Source organism: Sorex araneus, chromosome 5, assembly GCF_027595985.1.
Source record: "Sorex araneus isolate mSorAra2 chromosome 5, mSorAra2.pri, whole genome shotgun sequence".
NCBI classification, from domain to species: Eukaryota; Metazoa; Chordata; class Mammalia; order Eulipotyphla; family Soricidae; genus Sorex; species Sorex araneus.
The window spans coordinates 35,275,732-35,298,862 of record NC_073306.1 but is presented as its reverse complement, the minus strand read 5'-3'; the positions used below and the strand labels follow the sequence as shown (position 1 = coordinate 35,298,862).

The window sequence follows — 23,131 nt, the reverse complement described above, 5'->3', positions numbered from 1 at the left end:
TGGCACACACATCCCCCGCTGGCTGGAGCGGCCCGGTCCAGCTGGACTGCCAGCCGCCTCTGTTGGGGTGCTCATCCCAGTGGTCTCACCCATTCAAGATACACAGCCCCCAGCCCACTCTCTTGTCTGCCCCTGCAGTGCTGCTGTTCTCCCCCCCACCAGGTCTGCACTCTCAGAACCACCCCAGAAGCCCACTCTCTCCTGCCTCCATGCCCACCCCCGAACCGTCACCCCATCCATTGCAACCTCACTGGCCACTGTGCCAGATTACATGATAATATACATTGAAGATCCTATATGTTCATAACATACATTAACAAAAAAGGTCCTAGAAACAAGAAGTCAACACAGAAAAGTGGCCAGCTACAGAATCAGTACACAAAAATCGGTCTCTTTCCTATACACAAATAATGGATCAGAGGAAGAAGAGATCAAAGAATCTATCCCACTTAAAATAGTGTCCAGAAACATCACATACCCAGGGATCAACCTAACAAAAGAGGGGGAAACTTATCGTGAAAACTTCAAGCCATTTAAGAAAGAAAAAGAAGACCTTAGGAAATGGAAAAGCATCCCATGCCCTTGGGTTGGAAGGATCAACATTGTCAACATAACCATCTTGCCTAAACTACCATATAGATTCAATGCAATCCCTATCCAAATTCAGATGACATTCTTCAAGGACTTAGTTAATAATAAAGTTCCTATGGAATCATAAAGGACCCTGAATAAACAAAACCATACTGAAAAATACGAAACCGGAAGGCATCTCATAACCTAACTTGAAATTATACTATAAAGTCATAGTGACCAAAACAGCATGGTACCCAAATAAGAACAGACTTCTGACCAATGGGTCAGAACAGAATATCCAAGGATAAGCTCCCACACATATGGTCAGAAAATTTCTGATAACAGAACTGAGAGCATGAAATAGAATAAAGACAGTTTCTCCAACAAACAGTGCTGGGAAAACTGGATAACCACATATAAAAAACTGAAGCTGGATCCATATCTGACACCTTACCCAAGTCAATTCAAGGTGGATCAAGGACCTCAAGATCAGCTCAGAGTCTATAAAATACACTGAGGAAAACATAGACATAACTCTCCAAGATCTGGACCTCAAAGGTATGATATGATATATTCATATCATATTCAATCATATGATTATATGGCAAAGGCTACTGAATCAAAACTAAACAAACAGGACTGCATCAAATTAAAGAGCTTCTGATTGACAAAGAAACACAAGCTAAAACTAAAATACAGTAAAGAGGAGAAAATATTTGCACCCAACGCATCAGATAATGGGTTGATAATCAGGATATATAAAGTACTCACAAAGATCAATCAATGGATGGCCAATAGGCACATGGAAAAATGATCATCATCAATTATCATTAGGGAAATTCAAATCAAGATGACAACAAGATATCATCTTACACTAGTGAAATGTTACATATCAAAAATAATAGGAATAGTCTGTGTGATCAGGCACATGGAGGAACTCTCATCCACTGCTGGTGGGAATACTGTCCGGCTCAACTCTTGTGGGAAGCAGTATGGAGAGTTCTCAATAAAACTAGAATTGAGCTGCCATCTGAGCTGCCATGTGACCCAGCAATTCCATTTTTGGTTATCTACTCCCAGGACAGAGAAAACATTCATGCAAAAAGGATATATGCACACCATTATTCATTGCGGCACTTACTACAATAGCTAAGATATGAAATTAACCTAGATGTACAACGAGAGATGAGTAGATAATGAAGATGTGATCTATATGCACAATGGAATACTACGCAGCTGTAAGGAACAATGAAATCATGAAATTTGCTGCCACATGGAGGGGACTGAAGATACACGAAGTAAACCAGAAGGACACACGCAGGATAGTCTTACTTATATGTGGCATTAGAATAACTGGAGGAGGGATTGCAACGTCTTAAACGGGGGATACCTCGATCACCCTCAGCTCCAGAGCACAGGGAGCAGAAGGCTATAGAAGCAAAGAAATCAAGTGGGTGGGAGGAAACAAAGGAATGGGCCGGTGCCAAGGGGATTTAGGCATATCAGTGGTGTAGAGAAAGGGTAGAGCAAAATATCCAAATCACTGAGTCAACAACACTGAAATGATGAGGCCTAAACTTTAATAACCAAGCTTAAAAAGTGCCTGTGAAAACGCAGGCTGGGGTGTGGAGGGCCCCTGGGAACACTGGTGGTGGGAAGTAACACTGGCGGCGAGATGGGTGTTGGAACACTGTCGAAAGCTCAACAATTAATAACTTTGTGAATCATAGTGCTTTAATAAAATTAAAAAAATAAAGTTAGCCCCCTATAGCCTCTTCACCTCCATCCAGAGCATTTGAAAAGACCTCCCCCCGGCAATTCTGTGCAGGAGAGACCCTCTGTTGGAGGTCTCTGAACTCTGGAATGAAAGGCCAAACTCCCCGGCACACACCTGGCCCCTCATCCTCCTTCAGGATTGAGGTACCAGGAGCCTCCAGTAAAGGGCCTCAGGCTGCTCTGTCCACTATCCTGCCAGAACCTGGACCCAGTCTGCTCCTCAGCCACCTCCCTGCATCCACTGTGCCCCAATTGTCCTGATACTCTCCCTTCTTCTTCTCCGAGTCTTTCCCAGTCAGCAAAGTCTAGCCCCAAGGTCTTCGTGCTCCACGGAGGGCCTCAGTACTGCAACACACACGGGGGTCCTCTCCCACCTGTGTCGCTGCCTAGCCTTTCACTCATGGATGCCCAAGCTTCTGAGCTTATCAGCATCCCGGGGGCGCTGCCCTCTGGCAGGTCTTCATGTTCGCTAACAAATGCTTCCTGGGCATCTCGGAAACCCACCCAGAAGCCCGAGAGGCACAGACAGGAGGGAAGCAAATTTTCTTCCAGAAGGGGCCTTCTGTAGGCAGAGACAGGGTGTCTGCACAGAGGGGGTAGCATGAGTCTCAGAGAACAGCTCCTACTGCCACGGACGAGGGGGGTGCAGAGGGCAGGGAAGGATACCCCAGCCAGGAGGAACCTCTGCAAAGAATCGCAGGGGACGAGGGCGGCAGGCCGGCAAGCAAGGCGGAGCAAAAGGAACGGATGGACCATCCTGCAGGTCAGGGGGTGGCAATCCCAGCCCTGGCTCTGGTTTTCTCCAGAAAGCTGTCCCAGGCCACATTTTCTTAGCCATTGCCATAGCAGCAAAAGAGGCCGTGTGGCTGGCTGAGCTCAACATGGTTACATTGAGAGGCATTTCTGCAGGTGTCCGGGAGAGCAGAGAGGGCTTCGTCTCTCCATCACTCTGGGACAATGTCAGGAGGGGCTGGTGCCCCCGAGCCGGTGAACGAACACCTGCCCAGGTGAGGGTAACTATGGGCAGCTTCACTCAGTAGAGGTTTCTGGAGAGGGGCGGGTGCCTCTGCTCTGTGACCCTCATGTGCAGTCCAGCGCCTCCTTTACTCTGACCAGCACTGTGCACGGGACAGTTCTCAATCATTTGACACAGACAGCTGAAGTCATTGCTCCAAAGTCCCACAGCTGGGACGGGGACAGAATCAGGAGGAAGCAAACCCAGCGCCAAGTTCAAGGGCTTTGGGGTCAAGCATGTTTGTTTGCGGACAGCTTCCTTCGAGCTTCCCTAAAAAAAATCCCAGAAGCCCGGGGCCTCTCCAGGCAAAACTCTGCCCCGAGTGGAGGCAGGCAGGAAGTGGGGGAGGCGTGTGGCTATTTTGGAAAAGCGACATGAGAAACCACGAAGCGTCCTACCTGTCCCGTTTTGCTCCCATCTGTCCTTGGAAACAAAGCTGCCCCTCTCTAAGATAAAAAGGTGTTTCTCCCTGCTTGCTGGCCCCGCGCGGCAGCGGGTGGGGAGAGCGCTAAGCTTAGCACATGGGCGCTATTTTTAAAGGACTATATAAACAAACAGGGCTATGTAAATAAGAAAAAAAAATGAGGTCATCCTTTTAAAATCTAAAAATGTCCCTTTTTCGGGGTTGTGGGGAGGCAGCTAACCCTTAGAAAGAATTGGCACCTTACCCCCCACCTCCCCCAGAGGTCTACAGCAGCCCACGGCCTCCCACTGAGGCCAGGCAGGCAGCTGGGGTCAGGGGGCTCCTGGGGTTTGTTCCTGGCTCTGTGGCCTTTGCCTCGAATGCCCAAAGCCACTGGCTAACCCCAACCGCCATTCTCTGGGGCCCTGACATCTGTCCCAAGCAGCTCCAGCCCCCCTCAGAGGAAGCCTGGGTGTAGCAGGTGCTCCAGAGCCGCCCACCCCCAACTGCGCCCCCCCCCGCCCCTACCTACCTACTCTTTAATCTGCTAAGGGCTGCCCCTCTGTAAGCTCCTTCGAAATGATTTAACAGCCCCCTCCCCAATTTCTCTATACAGTTTTGGGGCCCTGTAAGCAGCGCTCAGAGGGCCTAGGGGCCACTCCCAGTAATACTCGGCCAACCAGCCTGGAGAGATCAGTGCTCAGGCCCAGCTGTGCTGGGGGGGGAGGTCCCCGGGACTGTACTCAGCCACAGAGGGGCACGCAGTACCAGAGGTCAAACGCGGGTCCTAGCACAGGCACCGCATATGTCCTGCGCCTGAGATATTCCCCAGGTTCTTCACATACTGTAATATTTTCCCTGTGCTTCTCTACTGAGCCTTACAATTCCTGGCTGGAAAGTGACAGAGAAGCCCTGACCGGCTGCATTCAGCTCTCCATACACCGTTAGCGCTATCTCCAGCTTCGGGAAGAGCTCTCTTCTCCCCATTTGTGTTTCCGGGGTGCTTCTTCCACTCGGAGCCCCAGGACTCTCCCTGCCACCCACAGTCCCATTTGGATCCTTTCCTTAACCATCAATCACCACTTCCTCCTTTCCCACCTGTGAGGCCCGTCTCAAAAGCCCGTGCCTCTTGTGAAACTCAGAAGCACGCTTGTCCTCTGCGTCCAGCGAACACCTGGGCATCATCCCCCATCTGGGGCTCCAGCTGACGTGTCCCCCCCTGGCACGAGAGTGCTCACCTCACCCTCGCTGATGTGTCTGGTCATCCTTGCTACCTTCTAGCACAGAATTGCAAAGCAATAACACTTGCCCAAACGGTGGTTTGCACAAACGGCTTCAGAGCGCCTTCCCAGGTTAGGTGAGACTTTCTTTCTAAAAATACCATTTGACTCTGATGAAAACTGTTATGGAAAATGGGCTGGCGCATTCCAACATGTTCTAGGTCATATTGTACCACCTAAGTACAGCCAACGGGTGTAGCTGTCTTAACTTGGTCTCTGCAGACCTTGAACCAAGGCCTTGGTAGATGGTGAACTTGAAGTAAAAGGAGTGGAGTTCAGTACCATTTTTTTCTTGTTTGCTTGTTTGTTTGGTTTTAATCAAGACAATGCACACTTACAGAAACCACACAAGCTAGGATATTTTAAAGCAGCCAGTGGTAATGTGCTACAAGGATGATAATGAAAATTTCATAAATGACCATGCTGAAGCCATCAGTGGTGCAAACTAGAATTCCTTCCATTCCTCCTCAAATGTCCATGAACAACTAACCTCCAGGCTGTCCTGGCTGCAAGTAAATTGTCAAAAAATGTTGCAGTGTGTGCCCTCTTGTTGATATGATTTAGAATTTACTCAGTATGACATAACCAATCGCACAAAACAAAAATGATAAGGCAATATGGGAGGTTCCAGCTGTTTTAGCAATATAGTGATTATTTAGAGCAGGTCCACTAACGGCCTCTATAATGGTCCAAGTCATACATATTATTGACTTTTCCGGGCAGACAACACACAATGATCCCAACTTCTCAACTGCCATCAGAGGAGTAAGGCAGGCGGATACCACGTGTGAATGGGTGGCATGGCTTGTGTGCCCACAAACCTTTAGTTAGGAAACTAAGGAGCAGTCGGGGTAGGAAGGTTTGTTTCAGTGTTTTCATCTCTCAAAGCAGAGTCACTGCTCTACTGATGGGCTGTCATTAAAAAGATGTGTCCCCAAAAAAAGGAACTTAAGGCAGATGGGAGTAATCTTGCCACTGCTGAATTGTCCCTGGTAATCCAGGTCTCCCGGCTGAGATATCTGGCGCTGAGTCCCTGCCCCGTGGAGAGGCCCAGGGCCCCACCCCCACAGACATCCTCCAGCATATAAATGGCCCAGTGACAGGACTCCTCTCTGTCGGAGAGACGACAAGCTGCTGAATTGTCCCAGTTCCATAGCTCCTGGAGCACGTGGCTGCATGTGACATCTCCTAATTTCACAGCACTGACAGCCCAGTAGGAACACAGCAAATCAGATGGAAAGCTGCACAGAGGCCCACTAAGCTCAGAGGGATTGAAAGCAGTAACACAGAAGGCTCCGCTAGCAGCGAACAATGCAGTAAATCCTCAGACAATGCCTTTAACAACACCAGTGTGAGAGGTATGTTGCAACAAGCAATATAACGTAAATTATTTGGTACTGGCTAAGAAGGCAGGCTTGGTGGTGGGGGAATGGGTAGGAAACTGGGGACACTGGTGGAAGGAAGGTCACACTGGTGGTGGGATTGGTGTTGGAACTCTGAATGTCTGCAACAACTGTATTATGAACAACTTTGTGTATCACAGTGTTTAAATAAAGTTTCAAACATAGCACTGTATAACACTGTGGTCCTGTTGTTCATTAATTTGCTCGAGCAGGCACCAGTAATGTCTCCATTATGAGACTTGCTGTTACTGTTTTTGGCATATCGAATATGTCACGGGTAGCTTGCCAGGCTCTGCCGTGCGGGCGGGATACTCTTGGTAGCTTGCTGGGCTCTCTGAGAGGGACAGAGGAATTGAACCCGGGTCGGCTGCATGCAAGGCAAATGCCCTACCCGCTGTGCTAAACATAGAAAAGGTAAATTATTGGGGAGCCAGAGAGAGGGGGGAGGGCGAGAGGCAGAGAGAGAGAGAGAGAGGGAGAGAGAGAGCATGCAAGAGAGAGCGAGAGAACAACAGAAAGTAGAGTAGATAAGGTGCTTCCTTTCCTTGCATGCAACAGATTCCAGTTCCTGGCACCATATATGGTCCCCTGAGCACCACCATAAATGTCTCCTTAGTACATTAGCACAGAGCCTGGAAGAGCCGTGAACACCACGGGGTATGGCCCCAAAACCAAATTTTAAAAGTAGTAAAATTAATTAATAAACTACTACTTTCATCTTTCTTATATATTAGTATTGCACTGAAGATTTGACTTTTGAACATGACTTCTAAGACTATGTAAGTTGGAAAGTGACTAGCAAGGAACTCGGCTGCAGATAAAAGCCCTTGGCACCCATTTTCATCTTGTATACACATTTTTTTCTGGTTATAACCTCAGTCCAGGTCTGTCTGAAAAGGAACCTTTGAATCATTTTTGTTCTTGAGCATGGACGGTGCTAGTGGCCTGCCCTGCGCAGACCATTCAGCAATGCCACTGCCCACTGGTGCACGGCTCCTGCCTGCTTATGGCTCCGCCAGATGCCACCTATTCTTTCCTCCTCCTTGGCAGTCACTCGAGGTGTGATGGGCCGGGTGCCCCAGAACCCCGAGTCAGTACCCCATCTATCACAGACGCCTGCATTCCCCAGGGCAGTGCAGGAAGAGGTGGGGAGCAGCTCTCTTGCTGGAACTGACAACTCATTTCCCTCTGGGCCCCCCCTGGCCCCGACAGGTGCTTCCCTGCAGCTGGCTGGGCCCACAGGGTCAGAAGAGAGTTTCGGAGCAGAGAAGGGAGGGTAGGAGCCGGGGCTCAGGAGGCTGCCCCTACACATCTGCCACTCTGCAGCGGGCTGCTTCCACCTTCTCCAACCTGCCTGCCAGTGGAGACCCTGAGTCCCACAAGCGAGACATGCCCAGTGGGGTGCAGTGCTGACCCAAGACCCCAGGAGGCGTCCAGGGCACCCATGGACTATTGATTCCTCCTGGGTCCTCCTTGACACTGTCATCACCTTTCTTCAGGCTGCACCTTGATGGAGAAGAAAGGGCTGACCCCAGGGGTTGGAGCGATAGTACAGCAGGGAAGGCTTTTGCTTGCACACGGCCAACCCAGGTTTGATTCCTGGCATCCCATATGGTCCCCCGAGCACCGCCAGGAGTAATTCCTGAGTGCAGAGCTCCTGAACATCACCAGGTGTGACCCAAAAAGCTCCCCCACAAAAAAAAAGAAAGAAGAAGAAGAAAGAAAGAAAGAAAGAAAGAAAGAAAGAAAGAAAGAAAGGAAGAAAGAAAGAAAGAGAGAAAGGAAGAAAGGAAGGAAGAAAGGAAGAGAAAAAGAAAAGGAAAGGAAAGAAAAGAAAAGAAAAGAAAAGAAAAGAAAAGAAAAGAAAAGAAAAGAAAAGAAAAGAAAAGAAAAGAAAAGAAAAGAAAAGGTGGACCCCTGGGCAACCAGAGGCTCGGCTCCTTAGTAGCTGTGTCACTGCTGTTAGTGTCTAGGCCTCTCTGTGATGTGAAACCAGCCTCCTGGGGGTTCTGGCTGTCCTGTTTGAGCCCTGGACAGGCTCCGGCCCAGGCCTCTACTTCCCCCTGACAGAGGGTATCCTGCACCAGCCAGATGGCAGAGGTGCCGTGGCCGCAACTGGGAGGACAGTGGGAGTCCAGGTCCCTCCCACCTGGGGAGCCGCTGCATGGCTGCAGCCATATTCTGGGCCTGGCCTGTCCCTCACAGCAGCCCAGGGGGGGCAGGAGCTGTGCTGTGTCTCTCTGGTGAGAGGAAAAGATGGAACGTCCCAACAGGGCGGAGACGGACACAGAAACTCTGTAAGCGCTGGAGCTGAACTGGGGTATTCCAGAGCCTCGCGCTTAAGTACCACGTCCCACACCTGCCTCTATAGGAGACAAAGAGGCCCACACCGTCCTTCACGGAGTCCTCCAACATCGCCTGAGAAGCTTGGAGACACCTAGTGCCCTGAGGAGTGGAGCTGGGCGGAGGCGGGGGGCCCTGCCTGCCCCCCCAGAGCACGGCAGCTCTCTGGTCTCCCTGGTCTCTGGTCTCTCTGGTCTCTGGTCTCTCTGGTCTCTCTGGTCTCTGGTCTCTCTGGTCAGTTCTCATGGTCTCTCTGAGAGCGATTGGGCCACCATGAGCCTCCTCCTCAGCCTCCTCCGAGTGAGGAAGTCCTGTGAGGGGCAGCCTTATATCCACATTACATCTCCAATCCACCCCCCAGGCCGGAGTGAGCCCCCTGGGCAAGGCACAGGAAGAGCTTCCCCAGTGCCCCTCGGGAGAGGCCCCACAGCCCAGGACTCGGCCGTATCAGAACCAGAACACAGCTTCCTGTCCCGGGCTTGGTGTGATTCAGAAAGCACCGCCGGGGGTGGGGGGCGTGAGGGGCACGAAATAGACCATTTTCTCTGTATCTGCTACTCCCACCACCTCCCCGGGGTGAGTCGGACGCTCTGCAGACAAAGCATCCAAAGCCATTCTTGATGCAGAAAGCTTTGAACGAGCCCCCCCTGGACCAGAACCTCAACCTCTAACCTGAAGCCACATCACAGACCTGAAGAGCTTCAGAAAACCCCAAAGGATAGAAGCAGGCCCAGATCCCGACATGGGGCCCTCCCCCGGCCAGCTCCCTCTGTTATCTGCCGTGTGTGTGTGTGTGTGTGTGTGTGTGTGTGTGTGTGTGTGTTAGGGGGTGTGGGGGGTAGTGACAGAATTTCTAGCAACTGCTGCTGACTCAAATGTGCCACTAGGGCTGCTGTCCTTCCTGTCTTCACAAAGGAGGCCCTGAGACCCTCCCACTAAGGGACCAGGGAGTGGGTGGGTGGGGGCTTTTCAGGCAGGAGGGGAGTGGAGAAGACTGGGGGAAAGAAGACAGGATGGACTGGTGGGGGTGGGGAGGCTGGACTCCATGGAGGGAGCAGTTGCCAGGGACAGATGGACATGGAGATAAAATAAATTTGGGCTTCTAGACGCCTCTCCTGTCCCAGGAGACTCTGAGGTCTCGCAGCTCTCAGGAAGCTCCAGGCAGGCAGAAGTAACAACCACAGCAACCTTGATGAATGATGAGTGTGTGTGTGTGTGTGTGTGTGTGTGTGGTGTGTTTGGGCTCATGGGCTCAAGCCCAGAGCCTTCCATAGGCAACACAAGTGGCTTCCTGCAGAGCTAAAGGCCAAGGCCTGGTCTAGCGACCCATTTGAAGGAAGGGGAATACGAGTTAGCTCATGCAAGGAAGACCATCATGGCACCCCGGCAAGAACACACCGCAACGGCCACGGTCTCTTACCTGTGCTGAAGGCACCACTTCCGGTGACCAAAACTCAAACGCCGTTCTCTTTGAAAGCCAGCATTCATGTCCACGCCGGCCACGGCTCCCTCCTCTCACGCTCGGCTCTTCTTCCCGGAAGGGCAAGCTGACCTGGCCAGAATCTCCAGAGGCTCCTCATGAACTAGTTTGAGGCCGCCCAGATTGTGCCTGGAATCCTGCAAGGGACGATGGGAAAGCATGGTCAAAGAGCCGGCTGGGGCAACATTTTTTTTTAGTTTTTGGGTCACCACTGGTGATGCTCAGGGGTCAGCCCTGCCTCTGCACTCAGGAATTACTCCTGGGGTGCTCAGGGACCATATGGGATGCCGGGACCAAACCCGGGTCAGCTGCATGCCAGGCACATGTCCTACCTGCTGTACTATGTCTCCAGTGGGTAACTTCTTAAGACACAGAAAAGTCTCTGCTGGTCCCAGGAACTTGGGGTCCCCAGCCTCTCCCACCCTGCTTATCTCAGGGCAGGGCTGGATCCTCATGTCATCCCGAGAGGTGGTATGACTGGTGGCCCTAGCGACCTGTCCCTTTCTACCTGGCACCAGACACGAGCTTCTCTGAGCCCCTGCTCCTTTACCAGCAAGTGGAGAGGATCCCAGGATGGCCCACCAGGGTTTCCTGGCCCCCGGTGCACACAGCCTGCTCACAGGTCGCCTTTGTTTTATTGCATTTTGCTTCACAGTGCTTTTCAGACACTTCGTTCCTTAGAAACTAAAGGTCTAGGGAACCCCGCCCCCACCTCTTCTCCGCACCCCCATTTTCCCAGAATCCTGTGCTCCTTTCATGTCTTTGGCTCTGGCTCCAGTCTGACCTCTGAATTTTCAGATGCAATGCTAGCACATTTAAGAGCAGAAACATCACTTTCCTAGGTGCCTGGAAGTGAGAAAATGGTGTGACTTGCTCATTGGTGGTGCTACAGACCCCAAAACAGCCTGTCTGCAATGGGTGCCATGACCCCCAGGACTGTGATGCTGATTGCAACTCCTGTGATGACAGATAGGATGTCACTCAGGGGGCTTGGTGGAGAAGAAAAGCCCCTGAGAGGCAGTTTCCTCAGGCTGGTCACCGGCTAGGCCAGAGATTAGAGTCAAGCTCAGACATGGTGCTGATACAGCCTGGAAGAGGAAGGGGGTTCCCTGGAAGGAGCCCAGAGCAGCCTCCAGAAGGTGAGAATCAGCTCCTCCGAACCCAACTCCCATGTGACCACCAGCAAGAAAACTGAAGCCAGTCACGTAACACCAGGGCCCAGAGTCCATCAGCACCTGAAATGAGCCTGGGAAGCTGCTCGTTTGCCACAGAGCCTTCAGGGGAGAATTCAATCGATGGGCGCCTTCTTCCTGCCCGAGACTGCTGCCACGCCACCCCAGACACGGGCACTTGGAACTGCTTACTAAACAGTGAATGTTGCTAGAAGCCACTATGTTTTGGGCTGATTTGTTACACAAGACAAGACAGGGGCCAGAGCAATAGTCCAGCAGGTAGGGCATTTGCCTTGCATGCGGAACACTTTGGTTGGATCCCGGCATCCCAAATGGTCCCCCCAATCCCACCAGGAGTAAAATCCTGAGTGCAGAGCCAGGAGTAAGCCCTGAGCCCCTCCGGGTATGGTCCCCAAACAAAAACAAAACAAACACAACCTGCAAAAATGACTCGATCCCAGGATGAGGGTGATACCACCACAGTCTCCGACCTCAGAGAGCAATGGAATCCCCAAAGCATTAAAGGAAATGAAATGTTCCGGGCGGAAGCTGAACATCAATTCCTGGGTGCAGAGGCCAGTGGGCTGGCCTCTGATGCGGGTGCTCAATGCACAAAGCTCGGTGCTCACTGCTGGCCCACTCAATAGCTGCCTACGGCAGGAGAAGCAGCTAGAGCAAAGTGCTGCTGGATCGGGAGCCCCAGCTTTGCCAGTGGTTCTGCTCCCTCGGGACTGTGCTCCCCGAGTCCTCTGCGTGCCACATGTCCAATGGCTGACTAATCTGGCGTCCAGGGCCAAGACACTTGGTTCCATCACCAGTCCGTCCATTGCTCGTGAAGCTCCAGAAAGTGGCTCAGCCTTGCTGTGCCTGGAGAGGGGGCGGGCACGACGGGCACATTCCTGGGCTGCCAGGATTCAGGCTAGCCACAGGTCCGCTTGGAAGCCTGGCACCAGCACCCAGGCTCACGGCCGTGGACTCTCCCTACTGCGTCCAGCCATGTGGGTTTGGCTACACACAGGCCCGGCGTACGGCCACCCTCTTCTCGGGCACCACACTTTTGAGTGACACACCTTGGAAGACGGTCTGGGCAGCCACCTCCCGCTACTGAGTCCCAGAAAACTGAGCAGTGGCAAAAGGCCCTCTGCAGTGCCTTCCTGCCACACAGCCCACAGCCTGGTGCCCGCGACCTTGCCCTGGGCCACCCGACGAGCACTTCCTTCCTGGGTCTGCAGTCCATGCCTTCCCTACTTCACCTCTCTGTCTATCACATCCCTGTCCCGAGCACCCCCCGAAACACACACACCCTCCGATCCACCCCCGTGAATAAAATCCGCGGGACTCTGCTCCTCCCAGGGCAGAAATACTGTGTTTGCATAATTCCCATGTGCGCCTTTGTCCCTGTCCCCACAGACATGGCTATCGGTGCCACCTTGCCCACCTTCCTCAGAACGCTCAGCCACGCTCCCCAAACTAAAGTTTCCCTTCCCTAAGCCCCCAGAATGCTTCAAGCTCCCCCCACCCACAGTAGTCTCAGAGCCTCAGAGACAGTGCTGCCCCCCTCAACCTGACCCTCCCCTAGAGCCAGGCACAAGTCTCTCACAGTGGGGTGCCCCTCTGCCTTCACCACCTCATTCACCACCTCATCTTCTTTTATTCATGACTATCCAGACATGCAATCAATTCAAAGAGCCTGGTATATTTTTTCTTTTTGGGCCACACTGGCAATGCACAGGGGTTACTCCTGGCTCTGCACTCAGGAATCACCCCTGGTGGTGCTCAGAGGACCATATGGGATGCTGGGAATCGAACCCGGGTTGGCCACGTGCAAGGCAAACGCCCTACCCGCTGTACTATGGCTCCAGCCCTGTGCCTGGTATTTTTGAAGGGGCAATTAGAGATTTGGGGGCCATTTGGCCCATCCCTTGGTGGGGGCAGGAGAGGCAGTGGGAAGTGGGCGCGGGAGGGGCAAAGGCCTCAAGGGTGCTCATAGTGTTGAGATTCCTCCACAGCGCCGGAGAGAGAAAAGAAGCCAAAAGATGCGGGGGGTGGTGGGAGAGGTGTCCGACGGGGAGAGAGCAGATGTTTCCAACCAATGAGGCGGTGGAAGAGAATGGAAGACCCCAACTGGTCAAAAGTTGGGGAAATCACCTGCTGTCCCTATGCTGGATGGGGACAGTGCTTGGGGGAGGAGTCGGGCAGGCCAGACCTGACCCTCGGTGATGGAAGACATCGAATCACTTCCACAGATGAGGTGATGCGTTCAGGATGAGGGCTGTGGTTGGAGAAGTGGAATCAGGTGAGGTGCCTCCCCCGCCTCCCCCGGCCACCACAGGAGGCAGCATCACCCGAAGGCGGTTCCAGAGCAGGTGGCAGGGACCGTGGACACAGTGGCCGCTGTACCCCCGGAGCAAAGCCACACATACCTGCTGTTCTACAGGGCACACCAGACCCATCTGTCTTGCCTCTTTTGGCTAATCGGCAAGGAAATGAAAAGAGACGCACAGGACGAAGAACAGCAGAGCTGTCCTGCCAGACGGCCCGCAGGTCTGAGGAAAAGCAGATGGGCACCGTGACAGGAAATCAAATCATGGCCCAGCGGCCTCGCCCACCTCGGGCAGGGCAGGGCAGGGTCGGGCCTATCTGCCAGAGCCCCGGGCAGTCCCTCCGCGGCCTTGCAGCGGGGTCAGCAGGTCCCAGAGAGATTTCCGAAGGCCCCGAAGCGAAAGGGAGGGAAGACAGAAGCCAGGGGCTCTCACTGACTTTCTCCACAAGCCAAGCTCTTCCTCCAGAGACTTGAGCCTGGTGGGTAGCTTGACTGTGACTGATAGAAACTTCCAGAAGCTTGCGTCAGCTTTTCCATCCATCAGTGCCCTGAGATTCCTTAACTCCCTGGCCCATTACTCCCAACTGTCTCTTCCCTCCAGTTCCTGCCTGCAGTGCTGTGCTTCCCACACAAGCTCCACATGTGGGATTCTTGTGGAGTATCCAGGGGAGATGCTAGCGGAGACTTGGATCCCCCGCCCACCCCAACCTGCCTCGCTCCTCCAGGCAAGCCAAGACTCCCACAGGAGATGTTGCCCTTCACCTCAGGAAAACAGTGCACTCAGCTTTTGTCTCTGACAGCCGACAAAAACTGTGAGAGTCAAAACTGACATTGGACTTGACACCAAACCCAAGCCTGGCTGAGCAACGGCCGCGGAGCTGAGAGGGAAGACGGCGGCACCTGGGATGTGTTCCTCAGCCGAGTCTCAAAGCCAAAGCACTCAAAATAGCACGCCACCCACTTTTCTTTTCTTCAAACAATTACTCAAGGAATTACTCCAACAAAATAAAAAGTGTCTCAGAATAAGTAATTCAAGAAAGAGCAAGGACAGTAGAAAAATACGCAGTCAAATCCAAAGAGTTTTTCATCGTCACCACCTCATCTTATTGGGAACTAGAGACCATTTCATTCTTGACAATATAAAGGTAGGGGTCTTAGGTTTTTAGTGAAGGGTAAATGTTTCTAGGAGAAATACAAGATACATAACTTTGAAAACACTGAGAAGGAGGAACAATGAAAATTCAATTAATTCAGTAAGTTAGAGAAACACTAAAAAAGAAGGAAAAAGAGCCATCAATGAGACATTAAATAAGATGATTAAAGACCAATATGTCAATAAATACAAGAATGTGACTAATACTATCTAAGACAAAAAAGTAGGTGGGTACAAATAAATTCAATTATGTTGTTGGAAGGGACATTTCAGTTGACAAAGATTGAAGGTCAAAAAATGGCAAAAAGATATAACAGACATAATGGTCACAAAAAAGTAAATAAAAGCCAGTATCAATGGTGGATAAACACAAAAATGCTAAATGAAATATATTGTCAACGGGTCTATTTCTCTAATAAGAAACAAAAATAAGGAACCATCACTTTTAACCTTAAAAACAAAAGCATAAACTACACGAAGGACCACATGTTTAGAAACATAGAGACAAAAAAAAAGCATAGAAATGTCTCAAAAACACCACTCAAAATCTGATCATACAATAACCTCCAAAGAAAAATGTTAAGGTCTTGAAGAAGATTGCTCTACAACTTCACATATATTCAAGAAATAGACAATTTTTTGAGAACCTTTGCTAAAGGGTCCTTGTACTTGATGAAAAACTCAGATTCTATAATGTTCATTAGAGTTTCAAACAATAAAAGCAGAAATTAGCAAGTAATAGAAGTCTACACCATGCCCAGGGCCATTTAAAAACGCTGTCGTAAGGCCAGGGACGTGGTTCAAATGGTAGAACACATCTTTGTCTGTTTGAGATCCTGGGTACAGCCCGGGGCACTGCGTGCCCACCCCACACCCACCACACCATCTTATGTGTCTCCCAGAGGACTTTTCAAAATAATCCTTGAGTCGGAGGATAGCAATGAATTATGCATCTAAACAGAGAAGCTTAAAAAGAATAAAATACAATCCATAAGGCATAAATAAAATAATAAAGAAAATCTATAAGGTTGAAAATAAAAATGAATGAATGAGAAAAGTATAGCAACTTCAAAAAAGGAAATATAAACTATAACTATATAAAATATAAATATAAAAATACAAATAGTGCTGAGACCATCAAAATAAATTAATCTCTGGCTACTCGACCAGCAAGAAACATCACAAAAAAACATTGACAGTCACTGTACATGTATTTCTGAACTTTCCTTTTTAATTTAAGGGAATTTGACATATAAATTGTTACCTATGAATTTGAAACTTGATGTTTATTTATTTTTTTATTTTTTGCTTTTTTGGGTCACACCTGGCGATGCACAGGGGTTACTCCTGGCTCTGCACTCAGGAATTACCCCTGGCCGTGCTCATGGGACCATATGGGATGCTGGGATTTGAACCCGGGTCGGCCGCGTGCAAGGCAAACGCCCTACCCGCCGTGCTATCTCTCCAGCCCCAGATGTTTATTTTTTTAAACATATAAAAAGAAGAAGAAAACCTGAATAGACCAATGATGAGGGGAAAAAAAGCACAAAAAAAAGACTGGAAGATAAAATTCCAAATTAGTACTAAAGAATTGGTTATTTTAACAAAATATCCATGGCAACCGGCTGTATGTATTAAATACATACTATGTGTTAGGGACTATTCAGGGAGTTTCATTAGTGACAGGAGAGAAAAGCGTGCCCCCCACCCCCATCTTTAGGGACAGAGGGCCTGGCCAGGGGAGATAGATAATAAATACATACACAGGCAAATAAAATTAATGGTCTGCAACATAGGAGCTAGAGTGAAGGAGGAAGGAGAATTCTATTTTAAATAGAATACATGTACCTTGCTTACACAGAAATTTATTTGGAATAAAGACATAAGAAAAACACATAACGCAAGTCCATGAAAATGTCAGAATAATTAGAACAGCTGTATAAGCTAGGGATGGGACCTCAACCCTCTTAGAGGAAAAGATAAATAAATTTGACTACATAAAAATACCAAACACTGAAAATAACAAAAAGTCCTGCCCACAGTTGCAAAGTAAATAATAGACCAGATACATTGTAATTGTTGTTGTTGTTTTGGGGTGACACCTGATGGTGTTAAGGGCGAATTCCTAGCTCTGCAGTCAGAAATAGCTCCCTGTAGTAATCAGGGGACTGTATGGGATGCTGGGGAATTGAACTCTCATTGGCTGCATGCAAGGCAAGCGCCTTATCCATTGTACTATCTCTCTAGCTCCCTTTTGCAAATATTTTTATTTAAAGCATTCAATAAAAAATTAAAATATTTGCAACATATATAAGAAGGGCCAGTATCTATGTGTAAAAAACATCCCCAGAGCAATAAGGTAGTCAACAAAATGGAGAAAGGAAACAAACAGATCATTATTCAAGAAATGAAAATACCGAATAAAAAGGCAGAGGACTGGGGAGGTCCTACTGACCTGTGTTCACATCTCACAAATCAAGGTACGTAAGTTACACACAATATCAAGTTATGCACTCATGTAACACACACCCATCATGTTACACAGAAATGTTACACACATGAAGTTACACATTCGTCACGTTATATACACACAGATACACACATACATACAATCTCTGACCCTCAGAGGCTTAGCAGGGAAGGTTTTACATGCCCTTTTAAGGATGAAACACACTTTTATGTTTTTATAAGCCTATTCAGTTTTTCCCTTAACATTTTCTTAATTCTCCTTTACTTGTTTTTACTAAATTATGCATTTGTAGTCTTTGCCTATACATAATTTCATATTAATTTAAAAATACATTTCATTACAAATGGCCAAAAGGTACATAAAATGCACATCACTAATTATCAGGGAGATGCAAATCAAAACAACAATGAGATATCATCTCACACCACAGAGACTGGCACACATTCAAAAGAACAAAAGCAACCAGTGCTGGCGTGGATGTGGGGAAAAAGGGAAGCTCTTTCACTGTTGGTGGGAATGCCAACTGGTCCAGCCTTTCTGGAAAACAATATGGACAGTCCTTCAAAAATTAGAAATTGAGTTTCCATTTATTGGAAGCTTCTATTGAGCTTCCCACAGTACCACTTCTGGGGAAAAAAAGGCTGCAAAAAAGCACGGTAGAAATGACATCTGTACCTATATGTTCATTGCAGCACTGTTCACAATAGCCAAAAATCTGGAAATAATCCAAGTACCTGAGAACAGACGATTGGTTAAAGAAACTTTGGCACATCTACACAATGGAATACTATGCAGCTGTTAGGAGAGATGAAGTCATGAAATTTGCTTATACGTGGATAGACATGGAGAGTATCATGCCATGTGTAAATAGTCAGAAAGAGAGGGACATATATAGAAGGACTCCACTCATTTGTGGAGTACTGAATAACATCACATGAGGCTGACACCCAAGGACAGTAGATAGAAGGATCAGGAAGAATACTCCATAGTTGGAAGCCTGCCTCATGAGTGGGCGGGGAGAGGATAGCTAGAATAGAGAAGGGATCACTAAGAAAATGATGGTTGGAAGAATTGGTCGGGATGGGAGATGTGTGCCGAAAGTAGATAAAGGACCAAACATAACTTTTCACTATCTGCACTGCAAACCATGATGTCCAAAAGTAGAGAGAGAGTATGGGGAATATTGTCTGCCATGGAGGCAGGGGGAGGGTGGGAAAGGTGGGGCTATTCTGGGGATACTGGTCAGGGGGAATGTGCACTGGTGGAGGGATGGGTGTTTGATCGTTGTGTGATTGTAACTCAGACATGAAAGCTTATAACTATATCTCATGGTGAATCAATAAATTTTTTTAAAAATGTATTTCATGGAATTATTTATATTATTAATTTAAATAAAATCAATAGACCTACAAAAAGAAAATGACATAGTTCATGAAAAAAATCTTTTTAAACCTATCATTGATTTACAATTTTGTGCAATTTCAGGAGATTAGCTTTAATCATCTATGGTTGTGTAGGTGTTACCACCGCTACAATTTTTTTTAAAGATCTTTCTTATATATGGGTTATAAAGAAACATAGTAGGGAAACAACAGATGGTCAAAGATATCTGAACTGGAGATTTTGTCTGTAGGCAAAATAGATTACCTGGAGTGGAGGGTGGCTGGGAGGGTCCTGGAGCACTGGTGGAAGGGAGCAAACTCTCTGGTGATCTACCCTTATTTATTGCTATTTGTCACCAGGCACTGTTACACCATTGACTCATTAACAACCCCCAAAGCCCGTCAGGGAGGTCCTCTCTGGGGCACGTTTCACAAATGAGTCCACATCGTGGTGGGGACCCAAACGTGTGCTCGCCCCACAGTGAGGGTGCAGAGGAGGTCAGACTCAAACCCAGGCACTGAGCTCTCACAGGCCCTTAAATTCTCGCCCCAAAGTGGCTTCCCAGGGCCAGGGAGATAGTCCAGGGTTGAGGAACTTGCCTTGCATTCTGCTGAGCCGGGTCTGAATCCCTGGCACCGCACATGGACTCCAGAGCACACCCAGGGGGTCACTCCCGAGCCCAGGGCCAGGAGTTGTCCCTGTGCCATGCAGAGTGTGGCACAACCCCCCCCACCCAACACCCCCCCACCAAGCCCCACTAAAAAAAAAAGTGGCTTCCCTGTGGGACTGAGCAGATGAAAGGTGTCTGGTGCTCCTCCCGTCTGTTAGACAGTCAGAGTTGGGGTGTGTGGCTGAGGCGGACGGCTGCTCCTCACCCCTGCTGCAAATATGGAAATCGCTTTGCCTTCATTTGCAGGGAAGTGGTGTAGGAGTAATGGAGGACAGGATCCAGCCACCATGCCCCCAGTGAAAAGTAGAGGGGCCGGGTCGGAGAGAATCCAGTGAATAGGGTGTTTGTCTTGCAGAGGCCAACCTAGTTCGACCCCAGGCACCCCATTTGGTTCCCAACTCCTCCAGGCGTGATCCCTGAGCACAGAGCTAGGAGTAAGTCCTGGGCACCTCTGGGAGAGGCTCAGAAACCATAAAAAGAAAACAAAAGAAAGCAAAGTGAATACGTATGGGGAGACGTGAGAGAGAGCACTGTGACTTTACTGAGGGGTGGGGGAAGGGAAGGGTGACGGGGATTCACCCTGCTGGGGGTGAGCGCCCCAGTTCCTCACAGCCTGCAGATGAGAACACTCCTGCCCCTCGACTTCCGTAGAAGACTTAGTGAGGCCAGGGACCAACAGGCAGTGAGCTGGGGCTGACTTCTCCCCATGCACCCACTCATGCTGGGCAGGAAAAGTACACGCCCCTCACAAACACCTCACACCACATGCCACACAGGACACACATACAACACACATCTCACACCACATGCCACACAGAACACACATACAACACACACACCTCACACACACCTCATACCACATGCCACACAGAACACACATACACCATACATACCTCACATTCACCTCACACCATATGCCACACAGAACACACATACAACATATACACCTCACGCACGCCTCATATCACGTACCACACAGAACACACATACAACATACACCTCACATTCACCTCACACCACATACCACACAGAACACACACTCCTCACACACACCACAAATACCTCACACACACCAAACACACCTCACATCACATACCACACATAACAAAACACACCTCACACCACATACCACACTTAACACACAGACCTCACATTCACCTCACACCACATACCTCACAGAACACACACTCCTCACACACAACACATACCACATAATCATGCACACTCCTTAGATGCAACATACACCATCGACACATCACATACAAAAAAAAGCCACATACACCATATACCACATATCACACATGCCACACACCACGACACAATACACATCACACCACACATATCACACATTACACACAACACACATATCTCACACACATCACTCACACACTCCACATACATCACACGCATACCATGCCCTATACACACCACACACACACACAATTACACACATCACACAGCACCACCCCCATATACACAGTACACACATGCACACCTGTGCGGTGGTGAGTGTGCCACCCTATCTGAGGACAACCACGGAGCCGCGGGGGCTGGGGCAGGGTGGGAAGGCATCGCGGGGATGACAGAGTGGCATCCTCTCCTTCTTTCTGTTCCGATGCTCTTCACATTTCGTCCATAAGCACGGGTGACTTCTTATCATCTAGATGTTGTTTCTTAAGTTATGAAAGAGCCGCTTTCTTTTTTAAGAAGCAGCTAAGCCGTGACAGAGGCCTGCTGGGGCCAGAGGCGCCTCTGCGTGTGGTGGCCCCACAGCAGGAAGGACCAGGGCCAGCTCCTCTGCGCGCCCGCCCAGAGCCCGGGCAGCCCTTCTCTGCCCAGCCCCTCCCTCCTGTGGGAGTGGAACCAAGAGTCCCCGCTGGGCTCGGCGGGCAGGCGGCGGGCACCCACCTCTGGCCTGGCACCAGGGTGGGGACCAGAGCTGGGCAAGCTGGGCTGGAGACGGGTGAAAGGAAGACCCGGGTGACTGCAGGCCAGCCTCCCTGGGGCCCAGAGCCACTTCTTCCCGAGATGCGCCAGGGGGCAGGGAGCTTTGCTGGGGAGCTGCCTGGCAGCCCACTGGGAACAGACCCCCACCACAGGCCGGTCTGGCACAGGGCGGGGCTGCCAGAGCCGCTCGGGGCGGGGGCATGTGAGACGAATCTTTCCACGTTTATTTTTATTCCTGCCCTGTGGTCCAAGGGAGGACTACGCAGACAGGGAAGTGCGAAACACTGGCACACAGGGCAGCTTCTTCTGGAAGGAGCCTGGGGGTTTCTCTGGGCTGCCGAGCCCCTGCAGGGGATGGGAAGAACGACAGCGGCCACCGCCTGCCAACAGCAGGGTGTGGGGGGGGTGTGTGCAGAGCCAGCCCTGACATCACACCAACCCAGACCCCGTTTCTCCAGGCCAGAACTGTGTGGGCTCGGCAGGAGAACCTCTATGCACCCCTGTCCTTTCCGCGAGCTAAACGTGCGGGAGAGGTGGAGCAGATTCGATGAGACAAACTGGGTGAATGATTCGGCAAGGACCCAGCACACAACAGGTGCCCGATAAATGCCAGCGTTCCTCTTCCCTCACGGCACAGAGCCTTCGAGAGAGGCCATCGTGCTGTCGCGATCTCCCTGCTGACGCCTGCTTGGAGCTGGCGTTCCCGCTCTGCTCCCCGGGGTCCAGGCCTGGGGCTTGCTCCGGGGGGAGGGCTGCTCACCTTGGCTTCCCGGGCCTGCACTGCAGGCAGAGAAACCTGCCCCGCGCCTCACAGAGTCCGGAGGAGCTTCTGGGGCTTTCCTGCACCCTGACCTCCCGGGGAGGCAGGGAGGTGTCTGAGCAGGAAAGGTGAGTGGCGAGAAGGGCGAGGGAGCTGGGGACCTCTGCTGGCACCCCGGGAGCTCTGCCAACTCCTGGGGCCAGGAGCGTTATAAATTGAGGTTAGGGACCCATTTCTGTCGGAGGGCAGGCACAGACAAACTTCCCCTGCACGCCCCTGGATCCAGCTTCTGGAGGACAGGACTCCCTCACCCCATAAACTCTATGTCGGGAGGAAGCAGAGGAATCAGTCCTGGCTTTGGGGGGATCGGCAGGGAAGTGGGGGTGGGGCACCGAACTGCAGGTGGGGGCCGTGAGCCCAGGAGCGAATGAAAGAGCAGCAGGAGGAGAAGAAGCTGGGATAAAGCTGCTGAGAACGGGCTGAGCACTGACTGCCTGGGCTTGAAGAGGGCAGAGGGGTCGCTGCCTGCTACCCCAGGCCACACCTGGTGGGGGCGCTCTTGCCCCGGAAGTCTCCCTTCAGGTCCAGCTCGCAGGGACCTTCAGCCCTTCAGCAGAACCCCCCCTCCCAGCAGAGGGGAGCACTGGCCACGCCGCTGGGGGTGAGGGGCTAGAGATCAACGGGGACACGGGCCAGAAAAGTGTTCCTTTCTTCCAGGGAGCCACCGCCGTATGCCGCTTCCCCCAGGAGGGCCCCCAGTTTTGCAGCGACAGAAGTTTGTAGAGGTGGAGGATGGGATGGGGAAGCAACTGGGCATTGGGTAAGTGCTCACTACGTGTTAGTGCTGCCCCTGCATTAGGCGCGTGCCACACAAGGTGCCACAGGCAAGCTTCCCTGTCACCACCTGAGAGGCTGAAAAAACAGAGACGGGGGTGGGTTGAGGGGGGTGGGGGGTGGCCCTGCCTGGTGGAGTGGAGCCC

At 50.6% G+C, this 23,131-nt stretch overlaps 1 protein-coding gene across 8 annotated transcripts in view; it reads right to left on the bottom strand.

Moving 5' to 3' along the window:
- Positions 1–23,131, bottom strand: part of HIVEP3 (HIVEP zinc finger 3) — a 438,249-nt gene that overhangs the window by 72,287 nt on the left and 342,831 nt on the right. For all 8 annotated transcript variants that reach the window (XR_008630211.1, XM_055138552.1, XM_055138558.1 and 5 more), the window contains one exon: positions 10,214–10,410. The gene's annotated coding sequence lies outside the window, so the exon portion shown is untranslated. The remainder of the gene's footprint in view (positions 1–10,213; positions 10,411–23,131) is intronic.